The sequence below is a fragment of the Theropithecus gelada genome, chromosome 2, assembly GCF_003255815.1.
Source record: "Theropithecus gelada isolate Dixy chromosome 2, Tgel_1.0, whole genome shotgun sequence".
NCBI lineage: Eukaryota > Metazoa > Chordata > Mammalia > Primates > Cercopithecidae > Theropithecus > Theropithecus gelada.
The window spans coordinates 139,948,817-139,972,183 of record NC_037669.1 but is presented as its reverse complement, the minus strand read 5'-3'; the positions used below and the strand labels follow the sequence as shown (position 1 = coordinate 139,972,183).

General features: G+C 35.4%; 1 long non-coding RNA gene across 1 annotated transcript in view; it reads right to left on the bottom strand.

The window, feature by feature from the left end:
• Nucleotides 1-2,029: 2,029 nt before the first annotated feature.
• LOC112617958 overlaps nucleotides 2,030-23,367 on the bottom strand; it is a 44,490-nt gene continuing 23,152 nt past the window's right edge. Inside the window, exons 2-3 of the long non-coding RNA XR_003117995.1 lie at nucleotides 16,658-16,732; nucleotides 2,030-2,186 (exon numbers count right to left, since the gene is read on the bottom strand). This is a non-coding gene — a long non-coding RNA (uncharacterized LOC112617958). The remainder of the gene's footprint in view (nucleotides 2,187-16,657; nucleotides 16,733-23,367) is intronic.

Sequence of the window (23,367 nt, the reverse complement as noted above, 5' to 3'; positions counted from 1 at the left end):
TTTCATAATGTTGTAATAGGCTAATTGTGTTCCCTGTCTATCCCTTTTGACCAAAGGGAAAAGTTTTGCTTGCTGATGTTACAGTCAATTTTCTAAAAAATAGATGAATAGATAAATGAAAGAAAGGAAAGAAAGAAAGATAGAAAGAAAAAAAAAGAGAGAAAATGTTGTTTGAGGTCCTAATAATGTCCTCAGTCTAGTATTCATACATTTTACCTATCCAAGCCTGACTCTGTGATCTTTACATTTATCATACCTCCTCATCTTACACTCATTTCTGTCTGTTTTTTCTTGCTTTTGTTCTTACCTTCTACACCTTTGAATGTTCAGCTTCCCTCTATAATCAAAATTCTAAAATGCTAAGGTTCAAGTAGAGTTAAACTTCTCCCCTTCTTCAAAAATTTAAATCTACACTCAAGAATTTTTTCTATACTATTAGTATTTCCAAAACATTTTATGATATGGATAGTATCAGTATACCTGATATCTACTAGTTTCCTGTATTTAAGTTAAATTAGGGATAAGCTGACTCTTATATTTCTTTCTATTCCACAAATTAGTTTTCTAAATTACAGTTTATGACTTATTTATAAAATCAGTTTAGTTCACTGAGTTTATTTTTTCCAATGAAATAGATATGAATAGAAAATACTAGAGAGTGATACATGAAGTAAAGATGAATATTGTTTTGCATCCCAATGTACAAATGTATTTTTTCACCATGAATCATATTCATAAATTTTTTTAAACTTTGCAAAAATTGTGTCTACACTCATTCATTCATATGTACAGTTATTCATGCATTCAACATGTTGAGTATGCTGGAAAAATAAAACATAATAAAATAGTCTCTATCTTGGAGGACCTAGGATTCTCTTAGGATAAATTGATAGGTACACAAACAATTGGAGATGATGTGCCTAAATTCTGATGTACAGAGAACAGATAATTCTTTGGGAAGATGAAAGAAGTAATAACAGTTTCTTAAGTGTCTCCTGTTGGCACTTATTCTTCATTTTCCTAGTCAGAAATCAGCATGATACATTTTAATTAAAATACTGTAAAGATATTTGTTTAATGCCTAGTTTCTTCTCCTCTTTTAAATGAATTATATGGTTATTGACAAGTAAAGAGGTTTAAATGAATTATATGGCTATAAACAAGTAACAAAGCTATAGTATGAAATTCTGTTTGGGCAGGTTGTAAAAATAACAAAGCCTCTTCAACAGGCTTGAACTATTTTTTTAAATGATAGAGTCATACTTCAGACAAGCTGCATCTACTTAAAGGAAGAAGCTTCTGTGGAAACAAATTGGGCTTCATAAAGTTCCTCTTTACACAAAATGAGAAAACTAACTCATAGTAAATCAGCTGTCTTATTCTTTCCTCATATTACTAAAACAATATGCAAATATGTTACAATATAACATAAAATTTAAACACTAGCATACATGTGAAATGCCATATTGATGCCTAAAAATCATATAAATGAATAAAAAAAGTGATGAACACAACAGATTTAAAATAATTTAGACTGACATTCTATTTTAATTTTTTCTTTCCCAAAATTCAGTGCTCTTTCGTTTGATTGGGTCCACATTAAGAGTTAAATAAAGAAACGTTTTTATAAAAGGATTTTTAAAACACTTGAGAGTCTCTTCGACATAGCAAACATTAGGATCGCAATCAAATTAAAAAAGCAAACAGTGGATTGTCATTCAGCAAATGTAAACAAAACATGCTACTGATTTCTAAATAGAGTACTTTCTTGAAACCTGAAGAAATATGCCCCAAATGTGTAACGTATCTGTTCCTCTGAATTCTTACTACATGCATTTTAAATAAGTGGCATTTTATTCTTTCTCCAGCCCTAACTAATTTATGTCATTATTCTTCATTTGAATTCCATTAGAAGTTTTTATATTTCCTACTTTCAATATGTGGTTTTAAAGTTAAGGAGCTTCGCCAAACAGTTAAGTGTATATCCACACTGTCTTTCTCCACATGTTGCATTAACTGGAGCTCTTTTCTATGTTGTGCTGTGTGACGCTTTTTGTGCCACGCATTTCCAATGGCTTAATCACTCTATAAAGTCATGAGGAACTGTTTGCTTTATTTTGAGGAATCATGGTTCAGAGTCCAAGCCACTGGAGTTTATGTCCATATTAGGAGGTTGATTGAATAACCTTTAAAAAAAAAAAAAAAAAAGAATTCTCCATTTTATTTAGCTTTCTGAAACAACTTGAAATTTTATTACATTTTCAGTACATTATGTTTAAGCTAATAATAGGTATAAGCTCCAGGAATGAAACTCCAGTTCATTCATTTTTCTTTCAAACAATCTAGTTTCATTTTCTGAGAAGTCCTGAGTTTCTTATAATTAATATTATTTGTGTGTGTATGTGAGTGTATGTGCTACAGAATTATGAGAATTTTTATATGATTGACATAAGCTGATTTTACAGATTGAAAGTATATACTTCCTTGAGAATTATTTTCTTGGAGATTGTGTAGCACTTTTAAATGTAATTGATCTGTCTTAATTCTTATATCTCCTCTGACATACAATGTATTGTTAGTTCACCCAGATCAAGACATGATAGCTAACAACCATATAGGGTTTTATACTTTCTTTTTTCTTTTTTACTTATTTATTTATTTATTTATTTATTATTGGGTTTTATACTTTCAAAGGCTTATCTCATACATGAATACATTTTTTGATCTCCTAATAACCACATGAAGTTCACAAAGCATGAAATATTTTTGTTGACAATTTATAGACAAGAAAACTGAGGCCCAAAGAGGTCTTCTGACTCTAAATTCCATATTCTGCATATAACCTGAGTATATAAAATAGTGAAAAGTCAGGATTCTTAGAACTGCCCATGATTACTGTCAATATGTTGAGATTCCTCTTTTGAAAATTCCGTTAACTCAATCTCTGCCTTTAGAGCTAACCCCTCTTTTCTCCTTTACCTCCCCACTCCTGCTTAGGCTGCCTGTCTCCGTGCTGCTCTGTCCTGAATCCTGTTTCAGTAGACTTCGGGAACTCTGAGTAGTGAAAAACTCTGCAAAACTCAGTGTCAATCTAAAACCCGGAGTGCAAATCTAGTCAGGGAATGAATTATCTACAGTGTGAAAATTCTAGGGACTGCACCAGGTGCTTTCCATCTGGTAATTCTTTTATTACATATAACAATCTCTGACAGATATTTTCAGCCCCACTTTAGGATGAGCTTAGATATAGAAAAGTTAAATGACCTGTCAAAATTCCCCTGATATGCAGGGAGGATTCTAGGATTCACCTCAAGGCCCATGTGACCTAAAACTTTGGATCATTCCACTACATCATTCTCTCAGAACATGCATGCAAGAGTGCTTGTTCTCGCAAGTGGGGTTTCTGAAGACAGCATAGCCTTTTGTTAGGTTGTTGTTTTGTTGACCTTTGTTCAAAAGCATAAAAACATTCAGCCTTTCTTTTAAAGCAAAAAGTTTACATTTGCTATTATCTTCACTTACGTAACTGGAAGACCTGACATATACAATGAGCTTTAGAAATTCCTCACTCAGATCGTAGGAAAGGATTTGCTCTGAGAAGCTGTGCAAACTGTGGTTATCGAAGAGGATTGGATTGGAATCAAAAGCAATGTGGATTACAACTGTCAAAAAAAGTCAAGGTTAAGCTGCATTAGATGATATTGGCTTACAGATTGGCTATACTCCATAGATGACATATTTAATTCATGACAGCATTTGCAACCCCTAAACTAAGAAAAGAGCATGCAAAACATAAACTCGTGGATAAGGACAATCACGGAAATGCAAAGGCAGAGTAGAATATGCTTGTTTAAAATTTCAGTAAGTATCTGTCTTTTGAAAAAAGTTTTTCAAACTTTCGCACAATTAAAGCCACCTAAATTATTATTTAATTATATTTAGTTTTTAATGCCCAAAGTTTATCATTCATCTTTTTTAAGAGCAAATTATCTCCCCAATCTAAGAACACTCTTTAACTCCTATGGTTGTTTGATTTTCAGTCAGATATGTTCAATTCTAAAACAATTCAGAGTAATTTTGATATAGATGAGTGTGGGAGATGGACTTGTCTATAACTAGTTGTGTTCACAAAATAAATGAACATTCCCAAGTTTACAGAGACACATATAGAAGTAATTCTTACCTTAAGAAAATCAAATATATAAATGTTTGATTTAAAAAGCAGGCAAATCCTGCCTTATGTTCACTATAGAAGGATCTATTGTTACTCTTTATAACATAGATAACACATATTTCAGTTATCAAGACAACAGAGACATTTACAATGAAAACTGCCAGGTTCTAGGGAATTTTTTTTGAGAACATATATTTTTTATTATTGACTGCATTTTCTAGTTGCTTTAAATGAATCCTCATCTGTCCTTCTCCCCTAAAAAGTCATATTCCTACCTAAAGTTCTAAGTAAATTGGAAGGTATCTTTGTATATGTGGCATTAAAATATGCACCAATTCTTCAAACTTAAAGTATGAGAGAAAATGTTCTTTTCCACATAACAACAAAACCAAGAATGGGCTACTTTGGGTGCCAATCTTTAAAATGCATGGAACTTTTATAGGAGCCAAGAGGAATTTCCCTGGGTCAGGCTGTTTCTCTCAGTTAATTGCCTTGGAATTATGAGCCTGCTTTTCCCTGCAGTGTAGAAATATTAACCCTTGCAATGGCATGCTCATAAGCCAATTAATAACAATATCTTGACTCTGTGTGTTTTGTGATTAACCTTCACAAACCTAAAGGGGTTGAATAAATCTTTGAGATAAAGTAGTTTCCATCAAACATCTTAATCTACTGACAAATGGGGACTAAAAATAACTCTGGCATAAAAGTGTTGGGGGGAAAGCCAAATGGAGTCATGTTCGCTAACCACTACAGATCCCTTCAAAAAGATAATACACTTCCATATAGGACACAACCAGAACATTAAAACTACTGGTAAGGGCTGGGTGTTGTGGCTCAGCCTGTAATCCCAGCATTTCGAGAGGCCGAAGTAGGCATATCAACTGAGGTCAGGAGTTCGAGACCAGCCTGGCCAAAATGGCAAATCCCTGTCTCTACTAAAAATACAAAATTAGCCAGGTGTGGTGGCAGTTGCCTATAATCCCAGCTACTGGGAAGTCTGAGGCAGGAGAATCGCTGGAACTCAGGAGGCAGAGATTGCAGTGAGCTGAGGAGGTCACCCCATTGCACTCCAGCCTTGGTGACAAAGTGAGAGTCTGTCTCAAAAAACAACAACAAAAAAAAACAGACTGGTAAGAAAAAATTTTGCCATAAAGTGAGAAAATCATTTAAATATTCTATTTATAAAACTATCGAAGCTTTTTTTCTATCTTTAGGTTTATTTGTGGATAAAATATGATTATAATGGTTTGGTGCCAAAAATCTTATAGCAAAAGATTATAAAGAATGTTCTATGCAGACAAAAAACATAATGATCATTTTTTTCATGATTTTTGAATTGACAATTTCAAAAACAGTGTTGAGAAAATCAGTGTAAGATTTGTTTAAAAGAAAAGTTAGACTCCTGCCTCACACAAGATGTATTTTTAAAATCCAAATGGATAAAAGAGCTAAATGTTAAAACAAAATAAAAGATACATGCTATCAACTATAAAAGTATTAAAATGAAATATAGGTACACAGATCTATAACTAGGGCTGAGGAAGGCTTTAAAACATAAATACCAGAATTCATCATAAATATTTATCTTAAATTCATCATAAACTATAAAAAGTTTGCTTCAAATAATGATTTCTTAAACAAAATTAGGACAAATTATAAATTGGGAAACAATAGGTAAAACAAACATAAGAAAGGATAAATACTCATGATATATGAAGAGCTCCTATGAATCAATATTATATAAAATAACAACAAATAGAAAAATTTCAAAAGAACAAAAATGCAAATTGGCAATAAATGTATGAAAAGATGTTTAACCTCTTCGATAATAATGGGGATAAAAATTAAAATAATGTCGTATCTTTTTTGTTCCCACTAGATTAGCAACATATAAAGGTGATAATATCCAACACTGGAGAGAAAAATGGACACTCTTACAAACTGTTGCTGGGAGTATCATTTGGCAATACCTTTTTAGAAGGCAGTTTAGGCCAGGTGTGGTGGCTCATGCCTTCAATCCCAACACTGTGGGAGGCAAAGGCAGGAGGATAGCTTGAGCCTAAGAATTTGAGACCAACCTGGGCAACATAGTGAGACCCCATTTCTATATAAGAAAAGGTTTTTTTAAAAAATAAATTAGCCACAAATGGTGGCATCTGCCTGTAGTCCCAGCTGCTTGGGAGGCTGAGGCGGGAGGATCTCTTGAGCCCAGGAGTTCAAGAGACCTTGTCTCCAAAAAATAAAAAGTAAAAATTTAAAAATAATGTAACTTAGCTAGAACATTGGACTTAAATTAAATTTAAGACCTGAAACTATACACTTCAAAGAAAACATAGAGACACATTTGCCTTTATGTATTTGGCAATGTATTTTTAAATATAACACAAAGACAAGTAACAAAAGAAAAAATAAATTGGACTTGATGAAAATTTAAAACTTTTGTTCATCAAAGGACACTATTGGTCAGGTGTGGTGGTTCACGCCTTTAATCCTAGCTCTTTGGGAGGCCGAGGTGGGTGGATCACTTGAGGCCAGGAGTTCGAGACCTCGCCTGGCCAACATAGCGAAAACCCATCTCTACTAAAAATATGAAATATTCGCCAAGCATGATGACACCCACCTGTAATCTCAGCTACTCAGGAGGCTGAGGCAGGAATGCCTCTTGAACCTGGGAGACGAAGGTTGCAATGAGCTGAGATTGCACCACTGCACTCCAGCCTGGGTGACAGAGCAAGACTATATCTCAAAAAAAAGAAGCAAAAAAAAAGGACACTACTAAGAAAATGAAAAGACAACCCACCCACGGAATAGGAAAAAATATTTGTAAATCACATCTAGTGCAGTATTGTTGTCCAGAAGATATGAATTCCTATAACTCAATAACAAAGTAACAAAAAAAAATTTAACAGGCAAAGGATTTGAATAGACATTTTCCAAAGAAGATATACAAATGTGCAAATGGCCAATAAGCACATGAAAAGATGTTCATCATTAATCTTTAGGGAAAGGCAAATCAAAATGACAATGAGATTCCATTTCATACTAGGATGACTATAATTAAAAATGAAAAATAGCTATCAATTGGCAAAGATTTGGAAAAATTGGAAACCTTGTGCACTGCTGGTAGAATTGTACATGACAGGCTGGTAGAAATGTACATGACTTTAACTAAAAAAGTTAAACACAGAATTATCATATGACCCAGAAATTTCATCCCCAGGTAAATAGCCAAAAGAGATACTTGTATGCCAATGTTCACAGCAGAATTATTCACAATAGTCAAAAGATGGAAACAACACAATGTCCCTTAACAGATGAATGTATGAACAAAATGTGGTACATAGATACAATGAAATATTACTCGACCATAAAGAGGAATTTTTTGATACATGTGACAAAATAAATAAATCTTGAAAATGTTATGCTAAGTGAAATAGGCCAAACATGAAAGGACAAATATTATATTATTTCACTTATATAAAATATATGAAATAGGTAAATTCATAGAGACAGAAAGTATAATATAATTGACCAGAGATTTAGAGAGAACAGAATGGGGTGTTATTTAATGGGTACAAAGTTTCTGTTTGGAGTGATAAAAACTTTGGAAATTGAGAGCGATGGTGCTTGTACAATATTAAGGATGTAATTAGTGTCACTGAATTATACACTTAAAGGGGACTAAAATTGTAAATTTTATATTATATATACCTTAGCATAATAAAAATAGTAAAAAACTGTTTCACAAAAGACACTGTTAAAAGAATGGAAAGTCAAACTACAAAATCAGGAGAAAATGTTTGCATAACATATATCTGATAAAAGATGAGTATCCAAAATATAAAAATAACTCTTAAAACTCAACCAAAAGAAAACAAATAAGCCAATTTAGAAATAGGCAAAAAATCTGAACAGATATATCACCAAATAATATATGAAGATAGAAAATAAACGTACGAAAAGGTGCTCAGCATTATTTATCGTTAGGGAGGCACAAATTAAGAAAACAATGAGTCCAGGCACGGTGGTTCACGCCTGTAATCCCAGCACTTTGGGAGGCCAAGGCTGGCGGATCACACGATCGGGAGATCAAGACCATCCTGACTAACATGGTGAAACCCCGTCTCTACTAAAAATACAAAAAATTAGCCGGGCGTGGTGGTGGGCGCCTATAGTCCCAGCTACCAGGGAGGCTGAGGCAGGAGAATGGCGTGAACCCGTGAGGCGGAGCTTGCAGTGAGCCGAGATTGCGCCATTGCACTCTAGCCTGGGCGACTGAGTGAAACTCCATCTCACCAAAAAAAAAAAAAAAAAAAAAAAAAAGAAAGAGAAAGAAAAAGAAAAAGAAAACAATGAGCTATCACTAGACACTTATTAAAATGACGAAAATCCAAAACCCTGACAACACCAAATGTTTGCAAGGATATGGAGCAACAGGAACTCTTATTCATTGCTGATGGGAATGCAAAATAGTACAACTACATTGGAAGACATTTTGAGAGGTTTTTACAAAACTAAACATAGGTTTAACATAAAATCCAGCAATTGCACTCCTAGGTATTTACAGAAATGAGTTGAAAACTTCACAGAAACCTGCACACACATTTATAGGAATTTTATTTGCCAAAAGCAGAGCAAAACCAAGTGTTTCTTGAATAAATGGTTAAACAAACTTGACACACCATACAATGAAATATTATTCAGCAATGAAAAACAATGAGCTATCAAGCCATGAAAATATATAAATGAAACTTAAATGCATATTGCTAAGTGAAGGAAGCCAGCCTGAAAAGCCTGCATATTATTATTCCAATTATATGAAAGTCTAAAAAAAGCAAAACTATAGCAGTGGTAAGCAGATCAGTGGTTGCCAGATGTTCAGTGAGTGGTGGAGAAGGACCAGCTAAATATATAAAACACAGTGGAATTTTTAGGGTGGTGAAAATATTTTGTACAATACAGTAGTGGTGAATACAAGATATTAAGCATTATCAAAATCCATAGGATTTTATGACAAAAAATAAACCTTAACAGGTACAAATTTTAAAAAAAAAATTAGTTTGGAGAATATGAGGTTGGAATGCAGAAAGTGAAAAAGAGTCTAAGTATATGACAAATTTATAAAACAACTTCAGCAAAGGTGGTTAGGGAATAAGGTGCTGACCCACTTAACACTGGCAATGAGTGTAACCTGTAAGGTTAAAGGGAAATAAATTGTACATACACTGTACTGTAGCTGCTAAAGTTGTTTCCCTTAATGGTACAGATTAGCAATTTTGAAGTCACTCATCATGCATACTAGAATTGAACAATTAGACAAATTGATGGCAAATGGTTGGAATCAGACTTCTCACTGCTAAAATGAAAGGCTCAATTTAGCAAGGGAAGAAGACTAGAAGGATCCATATGGTAATGGATTAGGGTTGGATACATCAATAAGAACATCTATTTAGTTTGATATATCTACTGATGTTTACCTCTAGAAATATTTATAGATCGATCCATAGAATTTTTTATTTATTTATTTTTATTTTTATTTTTTGAGATAGAGACTCGCTTTGACACCCAGGCTGGAGTGCAGTGGTGCGACCTCGGCTCTGTAGATGGATTCATACGTATGCATATTTCTCCTTGCTCTGTCTGCTGAAAGAGGCTGGAAACAATGGCACTTTAATAGTAAAGAGCACACCTAGTGCTCAGATGTTGGTTTTTAATACCAAGAAAAGTGTAAAAGAAACCAAGACTCTTTGGAGAATTGGTTGAATCTAGGAACAGCACAAGACATAGACAAGAGAGGTCCATACTGATATACACAAATGATTAAATAAATAAATGGGAGAGAAGGAACAGGTCTCCTATGGAGAAGAATTTTAAATACCTTATACAGATACACCACCTTAAGAAGGCAGAGCATAACTTTTCACTCCTTTAGTGTAAACTATACATGGTGGCTATAAAGAGGGTTATATAAAAAGAGAAAAAGGAATGAGTGATAAAGGTTAACATCAAGAGTGGCAAGTCGCACTGATAGTATGCATGCTTAAAGTATATTGTGAGAATTACATTATATCTTGGTGGGCTTGCTCCCAAAAATAATTACCATAATTTAATTATGAGAAAAACATCACACAAATCCTAAGTGGGAGACAGTCTATGAAATACCTGACCAATAATTGACAACACTGTGAAAGTTACCTAAAACAAAAAGTCTGACAAACTGTGAAAGCCAAAGGAGCCTAAGGAGAAATGACTTATTAAATTTAATGTGATATGCTGAATGGTATCCTGGAACAAAAAAAAAAGAGGCATATTAGGGCACAGTTAAAAAAGAAAAGAAAAGACAAACCACAGACTGAAAGAAAATATCTGCAAAACATATGTCTGGTGAGGGACTAGTATCTAAAATATACAAATAACTCTTAAAGCGACAGTGATAAAAGCAAAAACTGGATGTGGGATACACTGGAACTCTCTTTACTGTCTTTGCAATAATTCTATAAATCTAAAATTCTCCTGATATAAAAGTATATTTTGAACGCAGTTAGAAATCATATCCATTTTGAAACAATTTAAAATTTTATCTCAGAAAAGACAAGTTGGAACAAAGCAGTGAAGTTCATTTATGATGCATTATTCCTGAAGAATTCATAAGAGGTTCTGTCTTATTTTACTTTTCACCTAAAGCCAAGGGGTGTGTGTGTGTGTGTGTGTGTGTGTGTGTGTTTTGGGGATGAGTGGGGTGGGCAGAGGAGATGATGATATAAAGCATTTCTTCCATTCTATGATACAGCTTTTTCACTTTTTAAATTCCTAAAGTCAGAATACAGTCCACAATTTACGGGAACGTTGAATATCCTAGGGATTTTTGATTTTATTAAGTTCACTTTGGTATCTTCTCTGAAAAGCTGTTGTCAAATCAGTTGTGCATCTTACAATCTATGGTGTTTTATGATTGAAGAAAAATGGTGTATGAACTCCATACAAGTGTAGAGAACAACACTGTTCTTCCCAAAAGAATCATTCAGTTCTTTCAGTTCATATGACAAAATAACTTTCACCAAGGAAAAAGTTTTATTTGTTTACTTTTATATTCATAATTCAACTTTGTGAATACATAGGTCAAGGTTTACTGAGTTCAGTTTTAAACATTACCTTTAAATACAATCTTACATACATATACCAAGGCCTTCTGACTGTCACCAACCAGGTTAAAAAATACCTCAGGAAAGGGATAGTTGAACGCTCTACCACTTTTTTTGTTTCATATTAAACTTCTAGAGAATTGAGTGTTATACATGGATAATCTCAATACTGAACTCTGTCCCAAATCACAGCAACAGTGCAAAATAGGTAAAATGTCATGGGTTGGTTGGCACACTCTCTGCCTTAGTCAGTTGGGGCTGCTAGAAAAAAATTACCATGGACCAGGTGGCTAAAACAACAAGCACTTATTTCTCAAAGATCTGGAGACTGGGAATTCCAAGTTCAAGGTGCTGGCAGACCCCGTATCTGGTGAGGACCCTAGTTTTCATTTGAAGATGACCATCTTCTCATTGTATCCTCAAATGGTAGAGAACAGAAAGAGAAAGCAAGCTTTCTCATAATTTTTCATGAGGGCACTAATCCCATTTGTGAGGCTTCCCCTTCATGTCCTAATCACCTCCCAATAGCCCGATTTTCTAATATCATCATATTGGGGATTAAGATTTTAACATACAAATTTTGTGAGACACAAACATTGAGTCCATTGCACTCCCTTATGGCATATTACCATCCATTCTCTCATCCTTAAAGGCCTTCAGCTGTGCATGTGACTTTTTGAAGATAGTCACCATAATTCTCCTCAAGGAAAGATTTTAATTTCCAAATTTCCTCCCTGAGTTTTTTTATCCATAGTTCCCATTCTTGTAGAGACTTTTTCATTATTTCAGATGTTATACATACATATATATATATATATATATATATATATATATATGAGATAATTGACAATGTATTAATGATGGTATATTAATACAAGGGTCAGCAAACTATTGCATGGCCCAAATCCAGCCTGAACCTTTCTGTGAATAAAATTTTCTTGGAGTCCAGCCGCACCCATTTGTTTAAGCATTGTCTATCACTGCTTTTCTCTACAATGGCTATCTTAAATAGTTGGGACAGAGAACATACAGCCCACAAAGTCGAAAATATTTATTATCTAGCTCTTTATATAAAAAGTTTTCTGGCCCATATGTTAATACAGTTGACTCAGGCAACACAGGTTTGAACTGCACAGGTCCACCTATATGTGGATTTTTTCAATAAATATACTGGAAGATTTTTTGAAGATTTGTGACAAGTTGAAAAAATATACATATAAACCTGTAGCCTAGAAATATTTTTTAAAAGTTTAAAAAAAGGTCAGGTATGTTCTAGATGCAAAAATATATGTACATACTATTCATCATTTACTACAATAAAATGTATGCAAATCTATTATAAAAAGTGAAAATTTATCAAAACTTATGCACAAACACTTACAGACTACACATGGAACCATTTACAGTTGAGAAAAATATAAACAAATGTAAAGGTGTAGCATTAAATCACAACTGCATAAATTAACTTTAGTATATACTGTGTTACTGTAATAATTTCATAGCAGCTCCCATTGCTATTGCAGTGAGCTCAAGTGTTGTATCTGCTTAAAATACCATTTTACACTAATCATCTCTGTATGAGCAGTTTGTCTCTCTAGTAAATTGCATATTGTAGTAAAAGATGATATCTTGCAGTTCTCATAGTGTTAGTGTCTCATGCAATACCATAAATCCTGAATAACACTATGGAACCAAAACAAAATGCCACTAGTGAGGAAGGAAGTGCTCCCAAAAAGCTGAGACTAGTCATGACATTACAAGAAAAAGTTAAATTATTGATATGTATCATAGGTTAAGGTCTGCAGCTGCAGTTGCCTGCCATTTCAAGATAAATGAATCCACTGTCAGGACCACTGTAAAAAAAGGAAAGGGAAATATATAAATCCATCACTGCAGCTATACCAGCAAGTGACACAACCTTATTGTGAAATATCTTTTTATTCATATTGAAGATGCAGGTTTTATGTGGGTTCAGGATTGCTATAAGAAAGGCATACCTATAGACACTACTTTAATTCAAGAAAAAGTAGTCATTGTATGACAACTTAAAGCAAAATAAAATTATAGGATCTAGAGCTAGAGGATTTAATGCCAGCAAAGGATGGTTTGATAATTTTAGAATGAGATTTGGCTTTAAAAATGTCAAGATAACAGGAAAGCATCTTCTGCTGAACTAGAGGTAACAGACAAGTTCCCAGACACCATTAAGAAAATAATGGAGGAGAAATAATATCTACCTAAACAGGTTTTTAATGAACACACAAGTTTCCTACTCTGGGCTGGGTATAGTTGCTCATGCCTGTAATCCCAGCACTTTGGGAGGCCGAGATGAGTGGATCACTTGAGGTCAGGAGTTCGAGACCAGCCTGGACAACATGGTAAAACCCCATCTCTACCAAAAATACAAAAATTGGCTTGGCATGGTGGCACATGTCTGTATTCTCAGCTACTAAGGAGGCTGAGACAAGAGAATCACTTGAACCCAGGAGGCCGAGGTTACAGTGAGCTGAGAGCGCACCCTTGCACTCCAGCCTAGGTGACAGAGTGAGACTATGTCTCAAAAAAAAAAAAAAGTTTCCTATTCTGAAAACACAAAGCCATAATAAATGTATTAGTAAGGAAGAGAAGTGAGCACCAGAAATTAAGACAAGAAGAGACAGGCTAACTCTACTGATTTTTTGCAAATGCAGTTGAGTTTATGATCAAGACTGCCCTTATCTAAAAGCTGCTAAACTCTGAACCTGAAGGAAAAAAAATAAACACCAGCTTTCAGTCTTTTGGTTGTACACCAACACGACCTGGCTAATGAGAACCCCTATTCTGGATCAGTTCAATCAATGCTTTGTCCCTGAAATCAGAAGGGACATTAAATCAGAAGCACATTACCAGTGAGGAGCTGCCTTTTAAAGTTATTTTGATACTGGACAATGCCCCTGGTCACAGAACCTCATGAATTTAACACTATAGGCATCAAAATGGTCTACTTGCCCCCAAACACATCTCTAAGTCAGCTTCTGATAAGGGGGTCATAAAGACATTTAAGGCTCATTGCACATGGTATATGAAAAGGATTGTCAGTGTTATGGAAGAGAACCCCAAAGGAGAGAATATAACGAAGGTCTGGAAAGATTACATCACTGAAAATGCCATTGTAGTTATAGAAAAGGCTGTGCAAGCCGTCAAGGCAAAAACGAGAAATCCCTACTGGAGAAAATTGTGTCCAGATGTTATGCATGACTTCACAGAACTTATGACAGCCAATCAAGAAAATAATGAAAGAGACTGTAGATACCGTGTTTTAAAAAGGAGGAGGGAAGGTGAAGGGTTTCAAGATTTGAATCTTGGAGAAATTCAAGAGCTATTATACACCGTACCAGAGGAAGTAACAGAAAATGACTTGATAGAGATGACTGCTTCCAAATGTGCCGGACAATGAGAAAGAAGACATAGAAGAAGCAGTGCCAGAAAAAAAAAAAATTGATATTAGACAATCTGGCCAGAAGGGTTTCAGTTATCAAGACTGCTCTTGACTTCTGTTGTGACATGGACCCTTCTATCATATAAGCACTGAATTGAAAGCAAATGGTGGGAAAAAGATTGGTAACATATAGAAATGTTTTTAGAGAAATGAAGAAGCAAAAAGTCAGACAGAAATTAAAATATATTTCCATAAAGTTACACCAAGTGTGCCTTCTACTCCTGCCTCCCTTTCCACCTCCTCCACCTCTTCTCCCTCTGCCACCACTGAGCAGCAAGACCAACCCCTCCTGATCTTCTTCAGCATACTGAACATGAGGATAAACATATTTATGATGATACATTTCTACTTAATGAATAGTCAATATACTTTCTCTTTCTTATAATTATTTTCTTAATAACATTTTCTTTTGCTTGCTTAATTGTAAAAATACAGTATATGATGCATATAACATACAAAATGTGTGTTAACCGAAGATTTATGTTATCATAAGGCTTCTGGTCAACAGTAGGCTATTAGTAGATAAGTTTTGGGGGATTGAAAAGTTATATGTGAATTTTCAACTGCAAGGGGGATCAGTGCCCCAAATGCCCACATTGTTCAAAGGTCAACTATTTATTATTTGCATTGAGATATAGAGATAATTCAGCAGGTAATTAATTTGAAAGTGGCCTGCTGCATAATAAGAGATGGCCATAACATTTCACTTCACTTTTGCTTCACAAAGGTATTGTAGTAATAGCTCATTAAGTAAAAGTTGTGGTGATCATGTTGAGATAAAGCTTGAGATGGAGAATGCTGCAAGCACAGGCATTCAGTATTTTATCAAGATATCTGACAAATACATTATGTTCTACTTATGATCAAGATTGAGAAATGTTGACCAAATTGCAGTGAGCCCAGGTAAATTTCACAACTAATTTTTTCTAAATAGTTAATATGAATCTGAATAGTCATCTAGGAGTGTAGTGTACTTCAGGTTCTGGCCTTATTCAACAATTGTATTAATGCCTATTATAAAGTCATTTGCTGCATGCTGATCAAACCTGTATATAAACAATTTGGGAGTAATAGATAATATGTTAATTGAAAGAAGAGCAATATCAACAGATTAAAACAAGAGGCTAATTATACCCAGATGTTATTTAACAGGGATGCAATGAAAAGTTCTAACTGTTGTACACGAAACAATTTGCACAAATATAAAATATGGGTCTGATGTCTTAGAAGCCTGGTGGGAAATATTTGAGTTTAGTTAACAGTAAACTCAATATGATTTCCCGTTGTATAGCAATTGCTAAGAAAAGTGAATTACATTATTATGTATTAACAGAAATGTGTGTCCAGAAGGGAGGAAAAATAGTCATACAATATCCAGTTAGAATCTTGTGTTGTGCTTAGTGTTGAACTTACAGAGAAACTTTCACAAATTGGAATTTGTCTAAAGCAGACCACCTAGAATAATGAGGGACTTGACATTAAGTTACAAGAATAAAAGCAATAAGAAAGGGACAATTTAAGCTGTTGTCTTCAAATTTGAAGGGAGGACCGGAAGTTTTAAACTTGCCTGTATCACTAATCTTCAGATCAACATTAAATAAATAAGCAAGTAGAGTTGACTCAAAAGATAATCAACTTAGTTTGCTGTATACTCATTATTACTGGGACCATTAAAACAGATGATAAAGATAATTCAGGAATCAGAAGTTAAACTAAGTTTTTCCTAAGACACTTAGAAGATTCTAAGATTTATAATTCTTTAGGTTTTAGTTGCTATGTTGTTGATGATGTTTAAATGAAATGCCTCACTCCAAGTACCTTGCCATGACATTCTCAATTTTTTCATTATCTGTTACCTACCCACATATCCACCTTTGTCTTCTACTATGCCAGTCTTGAGTCTTGTGCACTTGGTGATATTTGATCATTTCTTACCTATAAAAACAGCAGTTTCATACGGTTAAATCCAATAATCTAAATTTTCTCCAAAGATGCCTTAAACTTTCCAGCCTCTATGTATATAAGATTCCATTTCTGTAATATAACAGTCCAGAACACTCTCCACCTCCACTTATCCAAATACTACTTTGTGTTTAAAGTTCAATTTGTCAACCCATCCATGAAGACTTCTTTAGTCATTTCAACAGTCTGATTGTCCACTTCTGCACATCTTTAGGACTTCTCACCCAGGACAAAGGATATTGCTTTATGTGGTTATTTGCCTTTTGCTATTAAGCCCTGGCTCTCACAAGTGCCATACCCAGTGTATACCTAGCTACAGTATGACTTTCCAAACAGTAGGGGCTCAATATCCAGCGGCTGATGATACAGTTGCAAAGCTCAAAAGTGGCCAACCACTCTGTGTCTGAATAGAGCTGATCCTGAATGAAAGGCTACCATAATTTCTCACAGGGTCTGACCTATGATTCACTGGAAAATGTAATTATCATATAGTTCTCATCCTTTGTAATTAGCAGAAACAAAACCGAACATTTGTCAGTATATGCATATTAGGAAGTCTTTGGGCAGTGCAGTTACCAGGGTTGTTTGTGCAGAACTATGAGCTAAACAGCTTTGCAAAGGCAGATCTAATATTCTTTTCTGCACAATGAGGTAAATCTTCCACTTGTACATTCACTCCCATTTTCATCTCTTTCTCTCCTTGAAATTTGTTTTGCAAGAACATTTTAATGCATTTATCTCCTTCCCTCAGCTTGTGAAATTACTCATGCCTGGGATGCATAATTGAGAGGTATCCTCTTACACCCATGGGATTTGAGGCTTTATGAATCACTCTAACATCAGAAGAATGTTTGTATAAGAAGAAATAGATTTATATGAAAAAATGTATAAAGAAGTTTTAACAACCCTGGCTCTTGGTTTGGGCAGGCTTACAAGGGAGAATTTCTATATATGCAGGCAGCAAATACATATAGTTGGCAACATTTAAGTATTAAAATAGCTTCATGCAGGCAGGTGCTTTTTCACTGGGAATTTGCAGTGTACATTTTCATCAATTTCTCCTCCTCATTTTTACACTTCGGAAAGGAATGTCTTTAACTCTCAGATTAGCACATGGCAGACCTTTAAAACTGGAATTACAATTTCTCCAAGCACAGGGACATACCTGGTATGGAAAAGGGATAATCATCTTTACAGAAAACCTACTAGGATGATTTGCCTGAGAGTGGATATGAAATCCTCTGGACATATTTCAGAGAAACAGCAATTTTTAAAAATATGATAGTTAGCTACTCTCTACTTGCAATAATGAGGTTTGCTTTTATTAATGAGAAGTTCTAGGGTTCTGTGTTCATAATGGTCGAGACATTGTGTGTGTGTGTGTGTGCGCGCGTGCGTGTGTGTGTGTGTGTGATCTCTAAAATTTCATTTATACTTATTAAAATTAGTTTTAGGCTACCAAGAATTTTTGAGAACAGTAGAGGCTCCTTGTCACATCAAGAATCATCGGAATTTCAGTAAATGTTATTCAGTCTAGGGAAGCCCTTTCAAATGAAACGGCTAACACTGAAAATAATGCTGGGCATAGGAAGAGTGTGGTTTGTGGTTAGAAAGCCTGCAACTTCTAGTTCTCTAAAAGATCCTTTTTGTTGTATTCCTCTTCTCTTCATTTTTTGAAATTTCCTAGCATATTTGCTTTTCAGAAACTTTTCATAAAAATAACTGAAATTCTTTCACATAAATGAAAATGAATCATTAAATGTAAAACAAAGTATTTGAGTTGTAATGGAGACCTGGGTCCCATCAAATCCAACTCCTGTATAATTCTAGAAATCAAATCCAACTCCTGTATAATGGAAATAAAGTGCACTCTAAAGAAGTTAAGTGTACAGCTGAATTATTGAAAAGCTGGACACACAGACAGTGTGTTCATTCGTTTTCATCACTGTCCTTCTAAGTCTGTTTTATCAAATACTTCTTTCCTGACCTGGGATAAAATCTTGGGCTTTTCCAACTACTCTCAGGTATTAATGAATAGTGTGAATGAATAGTCTAATTTTCCAAGCATTGAAAAGTTTAATATCTGTATCAGGTAGCTCTGGGGGCCATAAAAGCTACCACAGACTAAATGGCTTAAAATTTATATATCACAATTCTGGAGGCTGAGAATTCCAAGATCAGGGTGACAGCTGATTTGGTTCTTGATGGGGTATCTCTTCCTGACTTACAGATGGCCACCTTCTTGATGTGTCCTCACATGGTGGGGAAAGAGAGGGAGAGATCTTTCTCTCTCTTCCCCTTCTTATGAGGCCACTTATCAAATTAGCACTCTCTCCCCTCCATGACCTCATTCAGCCTTTACGGTCTCCTAAAAGCCCTATCTCCAAATATAGTCACATTGGTGGTTAGGGCTTCGACATCAAAATCTGGGGGAAGGGGACACAATTCCAACAATAACAATATCAAAGCTTCTCTTTCTCCTCTAATTCATAGCTGAGGCCTAACTAAGCCAGTTTTGGAAAGTGGTCACCTTTTTCCAGTTATTATTCATCCTAGCTTTTGTACTCCTCCCATGTCACAAAGCTGCTTCTTTCTTATGTGATGTGGAAGAAAGATGGGGAAAGAAAGAAGGAGAATTGGTATCATGTAGTTCTCCTTTCACTATTCATGCACTAGAGCAGATCTCAAAAAGTCTGTATTTTTAGCGTGTCCTTGGGGGCTTTTCAGACAAACCCATCATTACCAGGGTTCTCTTCTGCTGAAGACCCCAATGCTACAGGGTGTCTCCTCTAGTTGACTGTGTATGACACCTTCGTCAGTCCCTGCTTCTGAGTTTCCTACAGAGACTTCCCTAGTTGTGTTGCTTTGTTCCTTTAGTGACCTCCATAGTCAGCCTCCCCTTCCAGTTAACTCAAATCCAGCTACCTTCTGGGAGCCATACAAATGTCTACTTTAACTTGTCAGGAAGAAATAGCAATCAAAGCTAGCTCTCACTATATGCCAAACCCAGTGCCAAGCACTCACCACACTTCAACTCATTTCATTCGCACAACACTTATTTGAATTATTTCTACAAAGTCACAGAAAAATTAATTACACAACCATGAACACTTAGTTAATAAGTGGTGGATGTGAAATATGGACTTAACCAGTAGAGACACAGAAACTACACTTTGAACCACTGCACCACATTGAGAGGATGACCAAGAGTATTTCATTTCCTCCAAATCTGTCTCATCACTCTGTCATCATAGGCAGCTCCAGCCTCAGTTTCTATGTATAAGTCAAGGACTCTTCCTCATTTTTTCCCAACTCAAGGAGCACACACTGAGTCCTTCACGGGTTTCATGGAAGTCTGTCTCATTCCATTTATATGGAAAGCACCACCTGCTCTCCTTTATAATGAGAAGGAGAATAATCAGAACGTAATGTCTTTGGACAAGCTCACTGGATCCTTTTAATGAGCTCATATTATATTGTTTGGCTAAAGATGGAAGATCCAATTCTAAGGCCCCACTCAGATGGCCTAGAATTTCCCACTAGAACATAGGGGTATTTCGTACCTGGTGCTTTAATCTTTGAGGCCCCACTAAAATTTGCCAAGGGAGGGAGAATACCATTTTGACACTCTGTTTAATGAATCGCTCACTATCACACAATTATCTAGTTGCTAAGCCAGAAAGAAAGTAGTCACATAGCTACTAACAAAGTTAATAAATATCCAGGAAAACTTGAATTTTCTCAGGAATCAAAGCTAAAGGACACAATGGCAATGTATGTGGGTATATTTCTGGGATGTGTTTGTGTGTGTTTAATATGCTATCCATTCTGTCTTCTAACAATAGCAACCATATTCTCTTCTAATGAAGTACTCCACTTATACTTCAGGCTATGCGATCCAGGCAAAGTTTACTCAGCTCCCATAGTTCTAGGGGTAGGTATATGAACTCGGTGCAGCCAAATTTCATAGCCAGAATAATCAGTTAAGGGATGTACAAGGGACCCAGTTTAGTACAATGAGAGTTCCCTTAGACTTATTCTGGAACTATTATAAAACAGAGGCCTTATTTCTTCTGGGCTTGCTAAAACTGGTAGCCAATTTTTCTACCAATGGATATGATCTACCTAGGTATGAAGCCAAAATATAGGAAAACAGCCTGAAAAGAAAGTGAGAGAATAATGATGGCATATCAGAAACTCTAGATCTAGTCATATCTGAAGTCACATACCTAAAATCTTCAATTATATTGAATCAATACATCCATTCATCAATCAACTTGAAAATAAAATATCACAGTAGGGTATTAATGGATGGTAAAGAGTTTTTACAGGGCCCATCATGGGGTGTGGACTGATCCTGTTGACACTCCTGAAATTATATTTCATATGTAGTTGATTTTCCTGCATCTCTACCCCAGTCATTGTCAATGTCCTATCTGCATCACTTTGCAGTCACCTTTTTGCGGAGTCACGGGATTTTAAATTCGAACACTTGAGACTCTGCTTGAAGGCTTCTGGCCATGAAAGACCTTTCTGCTTATGCATTGGTAGGCCAGAATTTCTGAGAAGTTTATGCATCCTTGAAGTAGCCTTCAACGAATGACCTTAAAAAATTGGTAGATTAATACCCTAGTTCCTTCACACCTTATTTGAGATGACACACAGCCTACCAGAGGTCCCTAGCAGAACTGAGCCACTATTTCCACAGAAATAGCCTACTCAATTGTACATTTAATTGGCTTTCTTACCTTACCCTAATTCATCACTTTCCACTTTCCTAGTGACTTCTTGAGATCACCTCCTAAGTAAACTATTTGCATTCAGAGTTTGCTTTTAGGGAAACTCAATCAAGACACCTTGCACTGGTTATGTGTCCTCTGACACACTTACCGGTGCAGTGGTGATGACTAGCACTGTCATTGTACATAAAATCTCTTGGACAAGGGAATTTTTGGACAAGGAAGAATTTCTATATATGCAGGCAGCAAATACATATAGTTGGCAACATTTAAATATTAAAATAGCTTTATGCAGGCAGGTGCTTTTTCACTGAGAATTTACAGTGTACATTTTCATCAGTTTTGTCTGCTCATTTTCACACATTGGGAAGAAATGTCTTTAATCCTCCGATTAGCACATAGCAGACCTTTAAAACTGGGATTACAATTTCTCCAAGCAAAGGGACATGCCTGGTATGGAAAAGGGATAATTATCACTACCCCTGAACTTTCAAAAACACTTCGACTACCACTTCACTCAGGATCTAGCTCACTGAGGCAAGTGAAAGGCAGCGTTGTATCCTTTTTCAATTCTGAGGTTTTCAACCATTCAATGCATAGGAAAACCTTGTCCCAAGACAACACATTGTCCCATTTCCCACAAACGCACCAACTTTTCAGAAGCACCAAGATAGAGGAGCTAGCTCTCCTATAGAAAAGGATCACAGGGTTACCTTGAATTTCTGAACAGCAGAGGCCCCCCCTCCCTTCTTATCTACAGGAAGAGAAATGGTATAAGAATTGATTTTCCATAAAATGCATTATGCATTCCGGGACAATTTTCAATGTAAAATAATTACTCCAGGACAAGTGGTGTGAACGGAGACTGTCATATGCAACCTGGGACATATAGAGTTATCCTAGGTAAGACCCAAGCTAAAAATCAAAGAAGCAGAACTCTCCTTAAGTGAAAGGATTTCACAGGTTTCCCCCAAATACCTCTGCTAAGCAGGACTTTAATACTTTCAAAGTGGCCTGCCCTTTTTTGTCAAATCTTATATCTTAAAATTACTTTTCCATGAGCCAACGTGCTGCCAATACTACCATCTATTTTCACTTTCCTCGAACAAAATTTATGCTCCCTGAGAATATAACTACTTCACCCATCCTCCAGGAACATTTACATTTTAAAAGGTAATTTTGTTAAATTATGGAATGTACTATTTAGAAGAAACAGATTAATGTGGTAATTTTTTTTACTTTTAAAGTAAAAAAACTTTCATATATTCTGGCAGAGAGAAAGTAAGCTTTTAGCACTAGATTTCTTGTGTAGAGATTTTCAGTGGAGTCTCAAAATAGTTTCCTGCCTCATGTGGACTTCTTATTCTAAGCCCTACTATGTGTCGAGTACACCCTGGAGATTACCAGGGAGAAGGCCCTACCTGGGTTCTTGGTTCTTGTCTCCAAGATTCAGAGGGCAAGCATGGGTGGGAGTACATCTACACAGTTTTTGCTTTAGGATTTCAGTACCACCCTTCCCCAAACATTAATTAATATTATTCTAATATGGTCAGATTTCAAAGAGTCATGGAGTTCCTTTATTTACTCTTGATCAGAGTGCCCATGCCTCTACAGTTTTTCATAAATTACATGCGGCAATTCTATCTTTGTATCCATCATATTGCCATAATATCTTCCAGGTATTTTTTTCTTTACATTTTATTGGACCAAGACAACAGAAACATACACATGTGAGTACATGAACACACATACTCTATATCATTTAAGTGTAGGTTTTCAAAAAACTATGCAGTTTACTTTGACTTTCGGTCATACACAATTGTTCAGATAATGTTTTGAAAATTTCTAATGTGTTCTTTTGCATCTCTG